This window comes from Phocoena sinus, chromosome 11, assembly GCF_008692025.1.
Source record: "Phocoena sinus isolate mPhoSin1 chromosome 11, mPhoSin1.pri, whole genome shotgun sequence".
Lineage (NCBI taxonomy): Eukaryota > Metazoa > Chordata > Mammalia > Artiodactyla > Phocoenidae > Phocoena > Phocoena sinus.
In genome coordinates, this window is record NC_045773.1 from 69,163,012 (window position 1) to 69,182,949 (window position 19,938).

The following is a 19,938-nucleotide window of genomic DNA, read 5'->3' on the forward strand; positions in this document are numbered from 1 at the left end:
AATGTTGGTTGGGGTTACAGAGAGAAAAGGCTAAAGCTGAAACCCACAATTTCTAGTCCAGATAATAACTTACTTCTTAAATAAGTTAACTTCTTTCACTGAGAATGTGGTTACATCATTAGCTTGCCTAACGAATTTTCAAATACCAACAACAAAAAATGAGCTGGAGTCTTGGACCAAGTAGGAAACCCTGTGTGAAAAAGTCAGCACAAGGAGTCAGACCAAAAAAGATCAAATTGCTATCAGACATTTATATTGCACTGCCTTTCTGGGAAAGAGGAAGTTTAGAGAAGGGAGAATTTTGAGAACATTTTTAACCAAAGGGGAAAATAATTAGAATAGGAATAAAAAGGAAAAAAATTCTTAAAGTAGCTTAACATATGTCCAATATTTTTAGTATTCTTTATTGTTGTAAAAATACTCTAAAATATAGGAGTATAAAATACCAAAATGAATTTATTCACAAAAGATTATAGAGAGAAGAGACACAGAAGTTAGCCTTCTGTGTGAAAATTTTCCCACAAATCAATTGTATAAACTCAACTGATATGTCTGAGACATGGCAAAAAAAGGAAAGGGGGTGGATGCCATAAACTATAGATCAGTCAGATAGAGGTTGATCCTGAGCAAAATACAGGAAGAGATTATCACATGGCTAGCCTGTGTGCCTTCCTAAGTGTCTCTTCTACCAGCCTGAGTGTCATGAAGGAAGGAGCTATGGCTTATTCTTCTTTATATCTCTGGTACACACAGTACACAAAATGGTATGTACTTAGAAATATTGGCGGAAATGAATTGGACCGAGCCAAGCAAGTTCATTAAGAATAAGCCTTGCGAGCCAAATATTGAAATGTAAACTGAAATGAATAGCAGAGTTGGACACATTTGTAAGTAATTCCAAAGAGTTCTGATCGGGCTTCCCTGGTGGTGCAGTGGTTGAGAGTCCGCCTGCCGATGCAGGGGACACAAGTTCGTGCCCTGGTCTGGGAAGATCCCACATGCCATGGAGTGGCTAGGCCCGTGAGCCATGGCTGCTGAGCCTGCGCGTCTGGAGCCTGTGCTCCGCAACGGGAGAGGCCACAACAACGAAAGGCCTGCGTACATGAAAAAAAAAAGAGTTCTGATCAATGTCCACTGACAGAGATATCTTTGGTGGCATAACTCTGGGCTATGTACATGAACTGCTCTGATTTAATACTTTTACCAAACGCTATGGAAAACCAAGCTGGTTTGTACATCAAATATACAAATGATTCAGGTCTGGGAGGTAAAACTAACGTACTAGGTGACTGAGCCATGATTCTTTTTTTAAAAAGCCAGAATGAGGGACCAAATTTAATGACAACAACAATAAAAATGTAACAGAGATCAATAGAAAGTCCTGCAGCTCAATAATAACAACAAACAAACTGCATTAGTACAGGATCAGGAAATGTAAAATGACTAAGACGTCCAATTCTCCCCCTATGGCTGACCAGAAGGCTTGAAATCACTCCTTCTAAAATCTACTTAGAAATTCTGGATAAAATATAATGTATACACTTTTTTTTTTTTTTTTTTTTTTGCAGTACGCGGGCCTCTCACTGTTGTGGCCTCTCCCGTTGCAGAGCACAGGCTCTGGACGCACAGGCTCAGCGGCCATGGCTCACGGGCCCAGCCGCGCCGTGGCATGTGGCATCTTCCCAGACCAGGGCACGAACCCGTGTCCCCTGCATCGGCAGGTGGACTCTCAACCACTGCGCCACCAGGGAAGCCCTAATGTATACACTTTTAAGTGTATAGCTGAATTTTCCCCCAGAAATGTAAGGAAAATATCTAAGGACCAAAAACAAAGAAGTAAATGAAAAAGTAAAAATGTATGTGCTAATGCTAGGACAACCCTAGAAGTATGGGAGTAGGAAAAGAATGCTGATATCAGTAACCAGGATTTAGCCCAATATGAACTGGGTATTTAGAAACAAGATTCCTTATAAGCCTGGGGCCTATAAGTAATAGCCTACTAAAGTAATAAACAACAACAACAAAATGCATATCCACCTATCAGCATAGGAAATGGCAAGGAAACTTATCTGTCCCTGCCTGAACTATGGGTCGGAAAAGAAAAAGTCTTCTTTCAGCCTTCATAACCACTGACTTACTCATGTGCATAACTGGGGTATAAATTTACACTACCCAGCTGGTCTGCAAATCCCAATCACTGAAATTAATGTAAAAAGTGGTTTCAAGCTGATGACAGCCCTGGGGCAGCAGGAAGCAGCAAAAATAAATCTAGTCATAGCAACTTGCCCTTAATGCCATAGAATAGGATTCCAACTGACCAAGCTCCACTGAAGATGAGCTCACAATCCAAAATAACAAAACCCACAAGGACACAATCTACAGAAAACAGTCAGTAGGTGTAACAAACAGCAGGTTCAGATCTACAAGAGCTTTAGATATAAAGACTATACAATAAGTGTGTTTAAAATTAAATTAAAATTAAATGTTTTAAAACACAAAGATTATGTAATACATGTGTTAAAATACTTAAAATAAGTAATAAAAAATAATAGCAAGATACTATGAAAAGCAGGACAGACAGAAGAAAAATGACCAGACAGAACTTCTAAAAATGAGACTATGATTATTGAAATTTTAAAACTTCAATGTAAGGGTTAAACCAATTAGACATAGGTGAGGAAAGACTTGGTGAACTAGGAGAGATTATCTGAGGAAATTACCCAAAATGAAACAAAGAGCAATACAAAGATAGACAATACATATTTTTTTAAATCTAAGAAACAGCAGTGAATGCAAAGGAAAATGAATATGAGTTGCAGAAGTAGACACTAAAGAGAATAGAAGAGAGAAAGTATTCAAAGAAAGAATAGTTGAGAATTCAACTATTAAAGAATAGAGAGAAAGTATTCAAAGAAAGAATAGTTGAGAATTCAACTGATGAAATCTTAACATTCACTAGTTTCTCAGCCATAAAAAGGAAGGAAATTGGGTCATTTGTAGAGATGTGGATGAACATAGAGACTGTCATACAGAGTGAAGTAAGTCAGAAAGAGAAAAATAAATATCGTATATTAACGCATATATGTGGAATCCAGAAAAATGGTACAGATGAATCAGTTTGCAAGGCAGAAACAGAGACACAGATGTAGAGAACAAATGTATGAACACAAAGCGGGGAAAGCCAGGGGGTGGTGGTGATGGGGTGAATTGGGAGATTGGGATTGACATATATCCACTAATATGTATAAAATAGATAACTAATAAGAACCTGCTGTATTAAAAAAATAAATAAATTAAATTAAATTAAAAAAAGAATAATGATGATTGATTTGAGTCTTATTAAAACAAGATGAAATTAAAATATTTAAAAAATAAGATAAAATAGGAGATATAACCAAAGTTAATCATATAGATCAGATTAGAAATATTAATTTTAGACTTTATGAAGTCAAGTATGCTTACAAATTTTTAATGATAACCACTAAAAGAAAAGAAAGATAATATAAAATTTCAAGAAAAGAAGTGAAGAAAATAAATAAGACAAAGTTGGTCAGCAAAACAGAAGGTAGGAAAAGAGGAGGAAAACAAAAAAGGCATAGAAAAAGGATAAATAGAATGTAAATATGATAGAAGCAACTGCAAATATTAGTATTCACTAAACTGACTAAAACTTGGATAAAAAAGTAAAAGTCATCCATACATCATTTATAGAGACACAAACTAAGATGTAAGAACAGGAAATTTTTGAAATGTAAAAAGATGTAAAATTTGTAAATAATCAACTATATTTCAATAAAAATTGAAAGATGGAAATTATATTTTTATATATCCTACTTAGTGTGGATATTCACACATTTATTGTGAGTATATCAATGTATTTGATTACTGCATGCTGGCTCAGACCCTTTGGTGCTATTATGTAATATTCTGTACATGTACTGTGGGCTTTGGTTATGGGCCTACATAAGTTGTTTTTTGTTTGTTTGTTTGTTTTTTGTTTTTTTTTTTAAGAAGATGTTTGGGGTAGGAGTTTATTAATTAATTTATTTATTTTTGCTGCATTGGGTCGTCGTTTCTGTGCGAGGGCTTTCTCTAGTTGTGGCAAGTGGGGGCCACTCTTCATCGCAGTGTGCGGGCCTCTCACTGTCGCGGTCTGTCTTGTTGCGGAGCACAGGCTCCAGACGCGCAGGCTCAGGAGTTGTGGCTCACGGGCCTAGTTGCTCCGCGGCATGTGGGATCCTCCCAGACCAGGGCTCGAACCTGTGTCCCCTGCATTGGCAGGCAGATTCTCAACCACTGCGCCACCAGGGAAGCCCCATACGTTTTTTTTTTAATAGACTTTAAGATATAAAGAATTGTTAGACATAAAATCAGTCACTGCATAGGATTAAAGGAAAGATTCTCAGGAAGATGAAGCAATTCTAAATGAATAACGTAACTTCCAAGTATACAAGAAATAAATTGACAGAATTACAAGTAGATACATATATATGGAAGTTCTTATACATCTTCGTTGGTTCTTGATAGATTGAAAAGAAAAAACATTCTACAGGTATAGCAAACTTCGACCACAAAGGCAACAAGCTTGAACCAAAGGACAAATAAGGAATCCTGCATAGAATTAGTTATTATAAGACTTTAAACAATCTGAAATTGTTCCTTGGAATCATGTATCAGGTGGAGAGTCTGGTCAAATGACCTCTAGGATCCTAACTAACTATGGGGTTGTTTAGTCTAGTTTCAATAAATATTTCGCTCAAAGGTTTAAAATCCAGGTTTTCTTCTTCTTTTTTTTTTTTTTTCAAAACTGGGTAAGGCTCTAGGATGAGTTATAGTTTGAGGTATAAACCTCAACATTCCCACAGTGTTCCACTTTGAGTTTGGGGTGGGGTGGGGATCACCAAGCTAAACCCAAAGAAAACTTCATGGGTGTAGTCTAAAGGGAACCAAATCAAACGAACCAACAATTTTGCACAAATTCCCATGAGCCAAAACCACTGAATTTAACTCAGCAACAAAGATCTAGATTAGACGCCCCTCATCAACTCGAGCCAAAGTTTCCTAAACCTCAGACATGTCAGGGCACTGTTCAGTTTGAAAGATGAACAAAAGCCTAGATTTCAAAAGAATTAACTTAAAACTATTCAAGTTTCTATAACATTTTGGAGTCTTTACAATGGAATAAAATTAGAAGAAATAAATCATACAAGGCCCCGGTACCCTCTGCCAGGCAGCAATATTTCTTCCCGGACATTCACCATGGGGAAAAGAAAAAGAATTTGTGTACTGATGTTCAACAAACAAATGACAGCAGAATTCTAGAAGGAAAAAATAAATAACAAAGCACATGTTGAAATAATATAATGGGTTACATTTATAACTAACATAATTATAGACAGACTTGGGTCCAAACATCAGTCTGTATATACAATTACAGTTCTACCGTTATAAAAACAGATAAGGACAAAAGGGAGCCATCATTTAAGTGGTCCATAGAGACTACTTGTGTGGAAAACACTGCTGTGTGTACTGACATATGAATTTACATTTGCCAATTTATGACATCTGAGTGTCCCTTTTTAGAGAGTCCAATTAATCTGTTTACCTTATATCATTTTTAAGGGAAGAATTAGGAAGGTATTATCTGCACTGATGCTTACCTTACCCGGGGGTGGGGGGCCTGGGAAAGGCAACCGTGGGAAGAGGGCAAGAAGGATGGAAGAAAAATTAACAGAAGAATCATCTGTCCTATGAGCTTCTAGACCCTTTGGCTTTTTCTTAAATTCGTTTCGACTTTTGTACATGACATTCCATCTCCCTGGAGCGCCATCCAGAATTTGAGATCAGTCAGCATCAGTGCATAGATATCACATGGCAAGGTTTCTTTCCTTACATGAAATCCATTAATAACAATGGTATATTATACGTCAGGCATTTCAAATAAAGCAAATACAGTTAGTTTTAACTTCCCAAGCAAACTATCAGTTCTTTGAGAGCAGGCATGGCACCTGCCTGGTACCTGGTACATGTCTGAACCAGGTACCACTGCACCTATCCCAGCACTTTTGGTGAGTACGCACTGACTGGCTTAGATTGGCCTTCAGACAACTTAGAGCCTAATAAGATAAATAGCTGGGGAAAAAAGATAAATAAGACAACATCAACACAAAATCCACCGAAGCATATATAAAACTGTAGAAAGGAAATGAGTCAGGTGTTTTTTAGTGGAAAGATTGTGCTTATTGGTAGAGGAAGACAAGATGGGCTTATCAATGAAGATAAGATCTTAATATAAGAACTAGAAACAGGAGAATGCAATATGACAGACTGGGGATGAGCTAAAATCCCCCACCCTACTTTGACAGCTTGACCAAGACTAGAAATAACTGGCCATTAAGCAAGCAGCTTTGTTAACAAGGGCAGGATAAGATGTAGGGGATTCAAGTAATAGGTTCAGGTAACTATAGAAATAGACATTTGATAAACATGCATTTAAAACCCATTTTCCCCAGGCACCATTTTATCAGGAAAGATGGGGAGTGCAAGGGGCAATATAGGTGGGGAATGCAAAGATAAATAAAACACAGCCCTTGTCCTTAGTATGTTCACTGTATGGGATACAGACAGGTAGGACAGCATGATAAGGGCCGTGTATCAAGTATCATGGGTAAAAGGAGGGAGGGTATAAATACTTCTATCTGAGAGAACCAGAAAAGTTCTTAATAAATGACTTCTAAATAACTCAGGACATTTTTGTATAATATAACATTTATATGGCTCATAACATTTGAGCCATTAAAATAAAAATTTGACAATCTGATTTGAACACAATTACCTAATGGTAATTGAAAGAGAGATGGCAAATGAAATGGTAAATGAAAGAGAGATCTCTATATCAAAGCTGCTTCTACATTTCAGAATAATATACAATTAAAAACAAAAACAGAACCCTTCATTGCTCTGTTTACAACAAACTGTCAGTACCAAATACTTGATAATAGGAACTGTGTTCTGTTTCTTCTTGTTTCATTTTCTGACCCTTGTTCATGTATATTTTCATGTGTAAAAACAGCACCTAATGATGTACCTTTTCATGCTACAAAAAGGAGAAAACAACTCCCAACTTTTTAAAAGATTTAACTCTAGAATCTTTTCTAGTCACCAAATAGTAATTGCCTTTTCATTTTTCTCTCTTCCTCAGCTACTCCTTCTTCTTCCAATACTCATATCATTCAGCAAAACACAAGCAAACAAAAAGCCCAAAGCCAACATCCATGAAGAACATCAGGGAGCCTGGATGAGAGAGGCAGGAGATTCGCTAGACCTCACTCACTTCCCATCTCGGAGTCGGAGTTTTCATTTCCCAGTCCTGGAGAGAAATGGAGAATCAGCTATTTGACCCCCAGTTTCCGTAGACTGGAAATGCAATTTCTGGCTTTGTGACAAATTCTACTGGAACAAAGCCAACAGCATACCCCATGGATTCACTATAATGGGATTTTTAACTCTATTGGCATTACGTATAAATTCAAGGAAAAGTACATTCTAGGCAATGGTGAACATAATAAGAGCTACAAGTTCACAAGTGTAGAGTTAGGAAAATTCACTGCTTTTTTCTTTCAGAGGAAAGAAAATATGCTTATGGAAGGGCAATAATGCAGTTCTGTCAATTCACTAGTTCCACAGGTATATAAGGACTCTAACTACATACCAGGTGCACATGGAGGTGCTGGGAATGCAGCAATGAACGAGACAGAAAAGGACCCTGTTCTCATGGAGCTTACATTCTAGTTGAGGGGAGACAGACAATTAATAAAGAAGATAAGAAAATGTAAATGTTATGAAGAGAATGAAAACAGGGTGATGTGTGTTAGAAAGTAACGAGATACATTACTTCAGATTGGGAGGTCAGAGAAGACTTCTGTGAGGAGGTAACATTTAAGCTGAGATCTGAGTGACAAGAAGGAAGAACACCTAGGGATGAGATAATAGCCCCAAAGGCAGGAATAACCTCTCCTTATTCTAGGAACAGAAAGAAGGCCACTGTGACTGTGGCAAGGGGAAGGAAGAGGTTAAGTCTGAGGGGCCAGGAGAGGCCAATTGTGTAGGGTTTTGTAAACAATATAAGGGAATCTGGGCTTTAGTCAAAGTTCAACAAAGAGCCTTTGTAGTACTGTAGCCAGGGGCGTGATTAGATCTGATGTACACTTTTAAAGGCTCATTTTGGCTACTGAGTGGTGAATGGACTATGAGAGGGCAAGAAGCAGAGAGTTGCTGCAACACTGATTGGGGTGGCCATAGCCAAGCTGGAGAAAAATGGATCAATTTGGGAGACGCTTTAGAGTTCAGTCCATAAGACTTGCTGATGGGGGATGAAAAAAAAGAGCGATCAAGAATGACTGGAGTCATTTACGGAGATGAGGGCAACTGAAGAAGGGCAGTTATGGACGAGGATTAAGAGTTCCTTAAAATATATTACCTTTTAGATGACCATTAAATATCCAAGTGGAAATGTCAAGAATATGATTAGATATAGAAGTCTGGAGTTCTGGGAGAGATCAGAGCTAGAGATAAAGATTTGATAGTTAATGACGAAAGATTATATTTAAAGCCATGGGAATGAATGAGATCACAAAGACACCAAGAAGAGAAGAGTTCGTCCAAGGATGAAGCCACCAGTGTTAAGGGCTCCTGGAGAAGAGGAGGCAAAAAGATAAGGAACTGCCAGGTGGGTAAGGGAACAGGACAGTGTGTGAGTCCATCTGGACCCTCTAAGAAGGTGACACCAAGATGGGATTAGACATATGAAACAGATATAAAGGAGGAGGGAGGAGCAGATGAAGAGAGTTTCAGACCTTTTGCGGGTCTGACATCTATGAACGGGGAGGAGGATGGAAGGGTTTAATGGGAAGAGCTTCAGACCACAGTTCAGACCTGGTCTGGCCAATGGGGACTTCCTGATCCAAGGTAATTATTAGAGGACTCTCATGTGGTGAGACTGTCCCAGTTCTAGTACCCCCTTCATGCTTAGTTATTTGCTGGGAACACTCCAAGGAAGCCTGGGCTCTGTTTCCACTGTCTTAGATCTAAGGGTATGAGAGCTGGAGGCTGTCACCCTGCAGCATATTCTCACGAAGGAAGACCTGAGTGGGACACCTCCATAGCCACCACAGTGTAATGTTATGAAAACCTAGAGTAAAAGAGTGTTTCCAAGAGGAAGAAGAAGTTAGCCTTGTCAAATGCTGCTTAAAGATCAAGTAACACAAGAACAGGCATATGGCCATTGTTTTTGACATCACGGAGTTCACTAATGACCTCAACCAGAGTAGTGTCAGGAGGGCAGAGAAGACAGAAGTCCAGCTGGAGAGGGTCAAGGAATGAAGAGAAAGTGAAGAAGTGTAGACAAGGAGACAGACAACTCTTTTCAGAGAGTTTTGCTGGGAAAAGGGAGTAGAGAAATGGGAAATAGCTGAAAGGGTTATAGTCAAATGAAGTGCATTGTTTCATTTTCAGATAGGAGATACTCGAATGTACTGATGAGAAGAATCCCTTAGATTTGAAAAATCAGTGAGGTTGCAGAAAGGAGAAAATTGCAAGTGCGATATACTTGAGACAAGAAAAGGCCTCAGGAAACAAACGGAGAGCTGGCCTTTGGCAGGGACAGAGGGACTGTAACTACTGAAAGAGGAAGGAAGCCAGAGAGTTAGGTACCGATGCGGGATGGCAGATATGGTGGTGGGATAATAAGGTGAGTTAGGTACCAATGCAGGCTGGAAGATTCAGTGATGGGAGAACGAGGTAGTCTGACTGGGTCTATTTAGTCAGTGAAGTACAAAGCAGCTGAGAGGAAGGTGGTTGGAAAAGCATATGGGAAGTTTGAGAAGAATTAAACTGGGAAATAGTCATCTCTGAGAGTGAGAAAGCAAACCTACCAGGAAAGTGTATTAGGTCTGTAAGGCTCTCCTGTGTCTCTCTTTGAAGCATGTGGACATGAGTTTATAGTAAGACGCATCAAAACAATTAATGCTTTTCTGTAGCAATATTCAGTGGCCTAAGTGTCGGCGTGGAGTAGGCGGCTGATTAGGTTTAACAAGAGAAGGGGTTTTGCTGAGTATGTAGCGGGGAAAGGGGTAGAAGAATTTATGGTGTTTCTTGGCCATGGATCCACCCCCACATGATGGTGGTTACAGTGGTTGAATGGCTATGGCTCCTTCAACGTTCGAAACTCCTAGAAAAACTTCTACTCTTCTCCTCTGTTTGGGCAACCTCTGTACTTACCCTTCCTTTGTTGCTATTGAAACTCACAGATATCAAAGTTTATAATGAATATAATGCAAAAATCTGCTGCATAGGTTTATTTTTGTTTTAACTGAAGTTAATGACTATTTTAAAAGTTTTTGTTCTTTTATAATGAGGATTGGATTTTTAAAACATCACTGAATTTAAATATCCCTTATTTGGACGGCAGATGAAAGGGCATTTTGATGAAAATAAACAAAATAGCTCAACATGACATCTTCTTAAGTCTTTGCCAGGACAATACAGTAAGTCATATTTGGTAGGGTGTTTAGCTTAATAGTTCTGTCTAGATCTCACATGCACATAAAATGGGAATTTTTTTAAAGAAAAGATACCACCACATTGATCTTTTTTGGCATTCGCCAAAGGTAGGTGCAACTAGAAACTCCCCATTTATTTGAGCAAATCTTTACACTTATATACTCTCTTCATGCAAAACATAGGACCAAAACGATGCTAGTCTTTACACCAATCATGTGGTAAAACGGAAATCTTTTCATCAGCAGCTTTCTCTTATAGTCTTAAAGCTACAGTTTATTGCAGAATAATTCTTAATAAATACAACACCAAGGTAAGTAGTCTGAGAAAATATAAATGATGGCTTGTGCTCACAGATTCGAATTTCTGGTCAAGCTCCCAAGTTTGGCAGTTTAAGCCCAGAGTAGTATCGTATGGGGTTCCAGGCAACAAGAAGAGAAAACTGCCAAGAGACTCTGGCCTTCTCCCATGATCCAACCGCCCACGTTAGGAAAAATGACTGGGAAGCACATTTGTCAAGAACAGAACCTTCCCTATAGAACAACCACCCAAAACCCAAACTATAAACAGCTGCTCATTCAAATGTACTATTTTTAACAACAAGAACACCTGAATCATAAATGTATGTTTTTCTTCTTTGAGCTCCTAAAAATCAACTGCATTTTTAAAGCTTGTGTATTCCTGAGACCAAAAAAAAAAAAAAAAAAAAAAATTATAGGCTATCATTCTATGAAGTTTTAATGATCCAAGGATCCCTAAGGGACTGTTATAGGGCTGTTTCTCTATTTTCAGCATTTTAGCATGAAGAAATGAAGCTACACTTTAGGAAGCTGCTGTGTTGGAAAAAATTTTAACTGCCAAATAAGTCATCCAGAAGCAGCATACTGTAGCAACCAGGGGTACCTCGAGTCCAGAATCAACACACTGCAGCTGCAGTCAATAGCAGCACCATAGCACAAGGCCAAGAGGACGGAAAATGGGACAGGTTATGCCACAGAAGGATACGGAGGGCAATGAAAACTGAAGAATGAGTGGCGAATGCGGGGGGCAGGGCAGAAGAAGACACATCCCCTAACACAAAGAGGACAGCAAAGTGGGAACGAACTGACAGGACTGAAATTATGTAAAAACGAGGTCATTGTGAGAAATGAATACTAACTTCTAATGTCAGGCTCTTAAGAAAAGAAACAAGCTAAATTTGAACCTTTGATGAGTTCATATTTTAAAGAGAATACTTAGTTGTTGGCAAAGAATGTTTTTCAAGCAGTGTTGAGGATAATAAGTAAAATTTGCACTTCTTATTCCTTCTCATCAAAGAATATCATTCTTTCAATCTTTCCTGGGTAACAGAAAAAAAAAAAGTCACTCTCTTTTGAAGTATTCAGATGAAGTGCTAGGTGAGGAGAGAGCACTGGCGATAATTTGGTGGATCAACCTTATCTGTCATCAACATGATTAATGTTAATATATTTTATTACTGTGACTATTCCTGGAAAAACAATGAAATCCTGTATCACTCATGTTATCATACCTGGATACAGCATGTAAGACCATGTAGCCTGGAGCCAGGTTGAATCCTGGCTCTATCACATCATAGTCCTGCAACCTTTGCAGGTGACTTAGTGTTTCTGTGCTTCGCTTTCCTTTCCCCTAGAACAAGGATACTATTTATACTTACTTCATAGTATAGCTGAAGGGATTAAATTAGTTACTCCATATAAAGCATTATATCAGTGAGGATCCCAACAGGAAATAGATGGCATACTCTATTCATTGAGGGCCTTTTTACAAAGGTGTGGGACATTCTGGGGGCCATAAGGAACAGCGCTGAGACCCGGTGCAAGTAGTAGTGGATTTGACATCACCCTTAGGGCTAAAGAGCACAAGGGGAAAGAAGGGTAACGAATCCAGAGGAGAGAGAATTATAGACAGCAGGCTGCCTTGAGAAGTAAGTGGTCTTCAGTCTGAAGAAAACAGCCAATCCAAGGTGACCTTACAGGTAGAAACCTTGGGGGAAAGTGACCTCATTGTCCCTCCCCCTATGATCTCCCACTGGGGCTTTCCATTGGCCGAAACTACCCAGCAGCCAGGGGGCAGGAAGCAGATTGATGAACCCACCAGGCCCAGCAATGAGGACAGAGACCAGGTGGAAAGGGGAAGATGGGAGGTCTGGAGGGGCAAACGAAGAGATCCAGCTCAAGCACTTCCAGGTACCGAAACCGTCCAGTGATTATAAGCATCTTAGCTTCCACAAATATACATTAACTGCAATTAATTACATCATACCAGTCAGGACCAACCGTGAAGATTAGCTCAGCTAGGCTACAGTTCAAGATTAACATACCCATATTTTCACTTTGATTGATATAGACCAGGGATCAGGAACTCCTTATTTATTCAATTTATTATGATCCAGGAGAAAAGAAGTATCCCAGGAACTAGCTGTAGCCTTTCTCAGATTGCCCAGCAAGAAGCTGCTACAGTATTTTGCAACCAAGCCAAACCCATAAAGAGAAGCATGGTAAGGGGCAGCCTGGGATGAATTCTCCTGAGCCTTGGGCTTCTACAACAGAACAAACGGAGAGTCATGAGGGGGAGGAGGAGGACAGTTTACAATCTGGATTTTTATTTATTGTGAATAAAGACTATCTAATTATGAGATATACTCAGTGTAGAAATGCCTGGAAATAGCAACCTGAAACGTGCTTTCTTATCTCATCACTTAGAAATGTACTGTAGGGCTTCCCTGGTGGCGCAGTGGTTGAGAGTCCGCCTGCCGATGCAGGGGACATGGGTTCGTGCCCCGGCCCAGGAAGATTCCCACATGCAGTGGAGCGGCTGGGCCCGTGAGCCATGGCTGCTGAGCCTGTGCTCCGCAACGGGAGAGGCCACAACAGTGAGAGGCCCGCGTACCGCAAAAAAAAAAAAAAAAGAAAAAAAAGAAATGTACTGTAAAAGGTATGAATATTTTGATATTATGAAAAGGTTAATTTTTAAATGCAAAATGTAAGAATTAAACATCAGGTTATGAAATGCTTAATAATAATGCACATGTCCATATATATTTGATCACAAAGCCAAATATAACACAAGGTGTCATTTTAAATTTTGTTAATAATCACATTTTTATTATCTAATTCAAAGTATAAGAAACTGTGCATCATTTGGTAAGTGGGGAAAAGTAAAAACATTTCTTTTTATTTATGTAATTAGAATATTATTAAATTTTTATTAGAAATAAACTTTATAATGTAACATTTACTAATATAGTGACATAAGCTAGGATAATTCTTCCTTTTACGCTATATGCCAAATGATTACATAATTTAAAACATCCCTAAAGGAATTTTCAGTATTATATTATGATGAAAGAGCAAGTGAATCTAAAAGGGTGATAAACACGAGTGTAATAGGGAAGAACCTTTTGTATTCTATTGATATAGTATTACAAGTTAATAACTAAAGGGATGTTGTCTATGAGCTTAGATTATCCATAATGGCCCATGTCTGGGAACCCTGCTTCCCAGGTAATGAGCATTATGCTAAAACATCCTGACCAGGCCCACCTGTGAATGACTGCAGGGAGGAAGAAATTAACACATTCCCTCCAGAAGCGGATGGGAACCAGGAAGTGTTTGACTTTACTCCTTCTCCTTTTAGTATAAAAAGAGCCTGAATTCAAACTCAGGCAAGATGGTTCTTTGGGGCATGAGCCCACCATCTTTCCAGTCTGCTGGCTTTCCGAATAAAGCTGTTATTCCTTGCCCCAGCAACTTGTCTCTTGATTATTGGCCTGCTGTGCAGCAAGCGGTATGAGCTTAGTCTCGATAACACTAGTATAAGGTAATGATGTAATTAGATAAAAAGGCAGAGGCCAATTCTTGTTAAGTCTTGCATGTAAGGCCTCAAATAAGGGGCTTAAACTTCATTTTGTAGACAACAGGAAGTCCCTGAAGGTTTTCAGCTGGGAAGGAATAAGATTGGTGCAATAGTTTAGAATGATGAACCAGGTATGCAAAATGACCTGGGTAGCGAGAGCCTCGAACAGGCGGCCAGCTGGAAAGGCAGATGGGCAGGGGTCGCTTGTGAGCAGGGGCCTGAATTGAGGGTACTGTGGGGAATGGACAGAGAGGTGGAGACAAGAATGAGAGAGACAGTGAGGGGAGGGAAAAAGGAGGAGGAGGGGAGGGAGGGAGAAATGGACGGTGAAGAAGAATGGACAGGACTTGTTATTGACTAAATGCAGAGGACAAGGGTAAAGGAGGACTCAAAATAACCTCAAAGTTTCAAGCATAAACATTGCCGTGTGTCATTAATAGGAGAGAGATCAGGAGGAGGGGCAGATGGGTGACTGCATTAAGCTGATAAAACAACAAAGGGAGAAGACAACACCATCCAGATGGAATGGCCAAAGGCAGGGGAAAATGCAGGGACAGGAGAAATCCACTGATGGAGATGTGAACTTCAATGAAGAAAATATGCAGACAATATCATAGCAACAAGGGCTGGAAGTAGGGTTGCCGGATAAAATACAGGATGCCCAGTTAAATTTGAATTTCAGATAAACAACAAATAATTTTTTAGTGTAAGTATGGCCCATGCCACATTTAAGACACATTTATACTTCAAGTTTATTCATAGTTTATCTGAAATTTAAAGTTAACTGGGTGTCCTGCATTTTCATTTGCTAAATCTGGCAACCCTAGCTTAGGAAGTGAAGTAGCAAATGAACTTCTGTTTAAAGAGGCAGACTGAACTGGAGATAAAGGCCTAAGTGGTAAATTTAGTAAAAAGAAACCCAAACTTAAAACTAAAGAAAACAAGTCTTTCTATGTTCAAATTTTTTAAAGCCACCTAATTTCCCCAAAGTAACCATTGCCATTCTTTTCATAACACGATGGCCATATGGAGACATGATGAACTTTGGTTTAGTTTAAGGTCACTGTAATAGATCATTTAGAATCATGCTCAAAAAGAATCTTACTGAGGAAGTTTCACACTTGCTTTTTCATCCGTACTTCCAATCTTAGAGAGGTTGAAAACATCGGGTAAATAGCCAAACAGCTTTTCAATATACTGAAGTTGTGATATATGAGATTCTTCACAGCGTGGTCTCAAACACATTTGAACATGTTTACAGTTCAGAAAAAATATGTTATGTGCCTAACGAAGAATGATGGTTTTATCACTGAGGTATATCTGAACCTCTATTCATTACTTATTTTGTCAAGTAATCTCTAGGGAGAAATATTTCTACCATACCTATACTTTAATACATTTACTGGAGGCTACTTAATATACAAGCCTATCATACTCTTACTATTCCTTAAAGGAGATACAATGTGTGAGGTGAAACAGAAGAGTTGTAACTATTGTTTTCTCATGACAGAAGAGTGTGCTATACTTAAAATATACATAAGCCCTACTTTTAAAAGTGACACAACAGTGCACCAGCTAGTTAGGTAAGAAATGAAGTAGCTTCTCAGCATCGAAAGGATAACTATCATAAACCTCACATATAAATTCACTTGAGGAAGAATGCAGTGGTAACGGAGCGACATGTGAGAAAGCAGTGGTCACATATGATGTAAGCGTAGAGCAGCAACGCCCAGATCAACATACACATATGCCCGGGGAAAGTCGGTACGTATAGTACATATGTGGCAGGACTCTGAGAAGATTCACCAGGAACCTCTTTAAAGCACGTCTGAGGCCTTAGGCAAGAGAAGGAAAGGAGCTCTTAAAGGCACCAAATTAGCACAAATCCAGAGATGTTTAAGACTTTCCTAACTTGGAAATGGTCACATGGTCAAATGGCCACATGGTCTTCCAGTCCTGACCAATGCTTGTGTATTGGAAATGAAGTACGAGGCAGAGACTCCTTGTTGCCTCCCAGTAGTCATTCTCCCCTTCTTCCTTAGTAACCAAACCCCAGATTATAGCTGGGCACGTGGCCTCCCAACTAAAAGATTTACATTTCTCTGCCTCACTTACTGCTTGGTGTGGCCACGTGACTGAGTTAAGACTAATGAAATCTAAGTGGAAATGTCGTGTGGGAATGCCAACAGTTCTCTTTAAGAAGCAGCAGCGGCAATCTCCTCCACCTACTCACGCCTTCCTCCTTCCTAGAAGGTGCATCTCTGGGCTGGAGTTCAAGCAGCCATCTTGTGCCACAAGGTGATGTGATAAGGAAGGTGGTCACAGACCTGCCCATGCAGTCTTGGACTGCCTATCTCCAGGATTCTTTTAAGTGAGATAATAAACGCTCATATCTTTAAGACCTATTAAGTTTTTCTGTCACTCACAGATACATCAAGACCTCATGGATTCGAGAGTATATATATGTATGTAAAATATCCCAAAGTGTTTACAGCCTAACACATGGTAGAAACCTAACACGTTAGTTCCTCTTTATCTAGTATGGCATCATCACAGTCAACCCAAAATCTACACACACATGTCAACATCCCATTAACCAGGTAGACTGAGCTGTTAGATACCATAGAAGGACACAGCCAAAATACAAACAAGCTCTGTTCTTGTTCCTTATTTTCTACAGTCATCCTTGAAAGTCCTCAGGCCTTCAGTATTTCATAGGTATCTCCAAATTGATTTGGCTTTCTTTAAGTTGCCTACTTATTCAAGGCAGAAGTTTATCTGTCCAGCTTGTTTTCTTATCTTGCTTCCTTGGGAACACCAACATCCTGTCCTTCAGCAGAACTTCTCCCCATCTCCAAGTGATACAGGTAGGGCCAACAGTGAGGCTAGGGGAATCTAGGTAAAGAGGGTACCCCATCCTCTAGTGATAGTGATTCGTTTGGGCATGGGCATGGTGCCAGAATCCTCACACGGACATTCTATTAACGTCAGTAGGAAAGATAAATGTCCTTTTTGAAGGTTGTGGTTCTGCAAACCTGTAAACTTGGAGCTGCCAGCCACATGGAGGATACTGAGACTGAAGTCAAAATATTTCTAGGGGCTTCCCTGGTGGCACAGTGGTTAAGAATCCGCCAGCCAATGCAGGAGACACAGGTTCGAGCCCTGGTCCGGGAAGATCCCACATGTCGTGGAGCAACTAAGCCCGTGTGCCACAACTACTGAGCCTGAGCTCTAGAGCCCACGTGCCACAACTACTGAAGCCCACGTGCCTAAAGCCCATGCTCTGCAACAAGAGAAGCCACTGCAATGAGAAACCCACGCACCACAACGAAGAGTAGCCCCCCGCTCACCACAACTAGAGAAAGCCCGCGTGCAGCAATGAAGACCCAAAGCAGCCAAAAATAAACAAATTAAATAAATAAATTTATTTTTTAAAAAAATTTCTAGACTTCCTAGTAATGTAAGGCAATAAATTTCTTTTTCTTTGATTTGAGGTAGGTTTTTATTTCTTGTCACTGAGACAGTTCAGTAGACTAACATTAGACAGGTCATTTTTCCAGGGTTCAATGACATATTAAGAATAAAATAGATTGGGAAACTATAGAATCCACAACTTTTTAGTATCTGCATTGGTATCTTCTTAGTACTGCAAAATTCTGATTCATATTGCTCATATAATAGTAGTCATACAATATTACTAATATCACATGGAAACTGGGAAATCTTTGGAGCTATGGCTTCATCTAATATAGATATGAAACTATTGCCGTGATTTTCATCCTTCTAATTAAAGACGCTAATCATGCTTTTACATCATATCAACATTTAGAAAATAGTTTTGGTGTGCTACTTAAGTGTTTCATTATTTTGGTGGCTTCCTTAGAAATCTAAATTTTATTGTCCTGATATAAAAACTCCCTCTACCAGAAACATACAGATAGCACAGCAACTTTCAGTAACAATTTCTCCCATTAAAGAAGCAATTCCATTTTTTAAAAGTAGCAGGCAGCACAAGTTTGTTATTTAAAAAATGGATACTTCCTACTTGTAACAATAATCCTGATTTGTCTCAGTGAGAAGAAGTGTTGGTGTTCTCATGATAAAACTAACCAAAATTAAATCACAAATAAAAGAAATATTGATTTTCAAAGATCCTAGTGCTTGAGAGTGAAGTTAGTAAATATACGTTTATACAAGTTAGTAAATATACATTTGAATTTCTACAGAGCTATGGATAAAGAATATTTTATATATGAATAAGAATAGTTCCTAATTCCTAACACAGTTGGCTATGCACCTAAATTAAGAGTGAAAATACAGACACTCTTAAGTGAAAACGTACTATACTTCTTTTATCATTTAGATTGAGGCAAAACAGGGTCTCATAAGAGATAAATATTCTTAACAGGCAAATAAAGAACTCAGCCACTGGGGTTTTATTTTTATTTCAATTGTTTAAGCTTTTGTAACAAAGTTTTTAGTGTTCTGAAAGCCCTTCACAGCTATAATTATATGAACAACACAATTTAATTAGCATGCATTCAGTGTACAGCTCTATAATAGGAATTTTCATTAATTAAAATAGATGGAAATACAAAAGCATTAGCTGTAAACAATTTGAGGAATCAAGAATCTAATTTGTCTTTTGCACAACAAAGAAAAACACATTGCAGTTATGTGAATAAATCTGGCTTGCACAGCAATTGCATGTTTATCTAATAATTTCAGACTTCATTCATTTTAGAAATATTCACTGGGTATCTACTATACGTCAACATTGTTGTAGGTCTTGGGAATCATCAGTGAACAGAACAGAAAAAGATTCCTGTCCTTATGAAGTTGACATTCTAGCAGAGGAGACCGATAATGTACAACAGACACAGTACATAGGTAAACTATACATGTCAAATGGTGATAAGTGCTATGGAAAAAAAAAAGGAAAATGTAGACTAATGTAAGGTGGTCAGCGGTAGCTGGGGAGACGGGTGGGCTGCAGTTTTCACTAGCTAGGGTGATCAGGGCATGCCTCATTAAGAAAGCGACATTTGAGCAAAGACTTTAAAGAGGTGACAGTGTGAGCTACGTGGGTATCTGAGGGAAGAGCATTCTAGGCAGAGAAAACAGCCAGGGCAAATGCCCTAGGGCTGAAGATTTGTGGACTGTTGAAACCTGAAGCCTAGAGAGCAAAGGGGAGAATATGAGAAGAAAATAAAAAGCTATAAGGTAAGGGCCGCTTTGTTTACAAGGGGGAAGCAGGAGGGCCTTTCTGGTAGGGCTAGTTACAATATTTGTGAGGCCAAAGACATAATGAAAATGCAGGGCCCCTTGTTCAAAAAGGAAAAAGTGCTGTCAAAGATATTAAAATATAAAGCCTTCTCCCTTAAAAATATTTTAGTAATTACAGTGATTACTTATAATTAGATGAATAATAGTATTACATGAGTAATGATAAACTTCCAAATTGTAAAAAAATAATATGTTGGTGTTATAATTTTATATAAC

At 38.9% G+C, this 19,938-nt stretch overlaps 1 protein-coding gene across 1 annotated transcript in view; it reads right to left on the reverse strand.

Annotated features, from left to right (window-relative positions):
• KIF6 (kinesin family member 6) overlaps positions 1–19,938 on the reverse strand; it is a 382,614-nt gene that overhangs the window by 339,653 nt on the left and 23,023 nt on the right. The gene's annotated exons all lie outside the window — the stretch shown is intronic.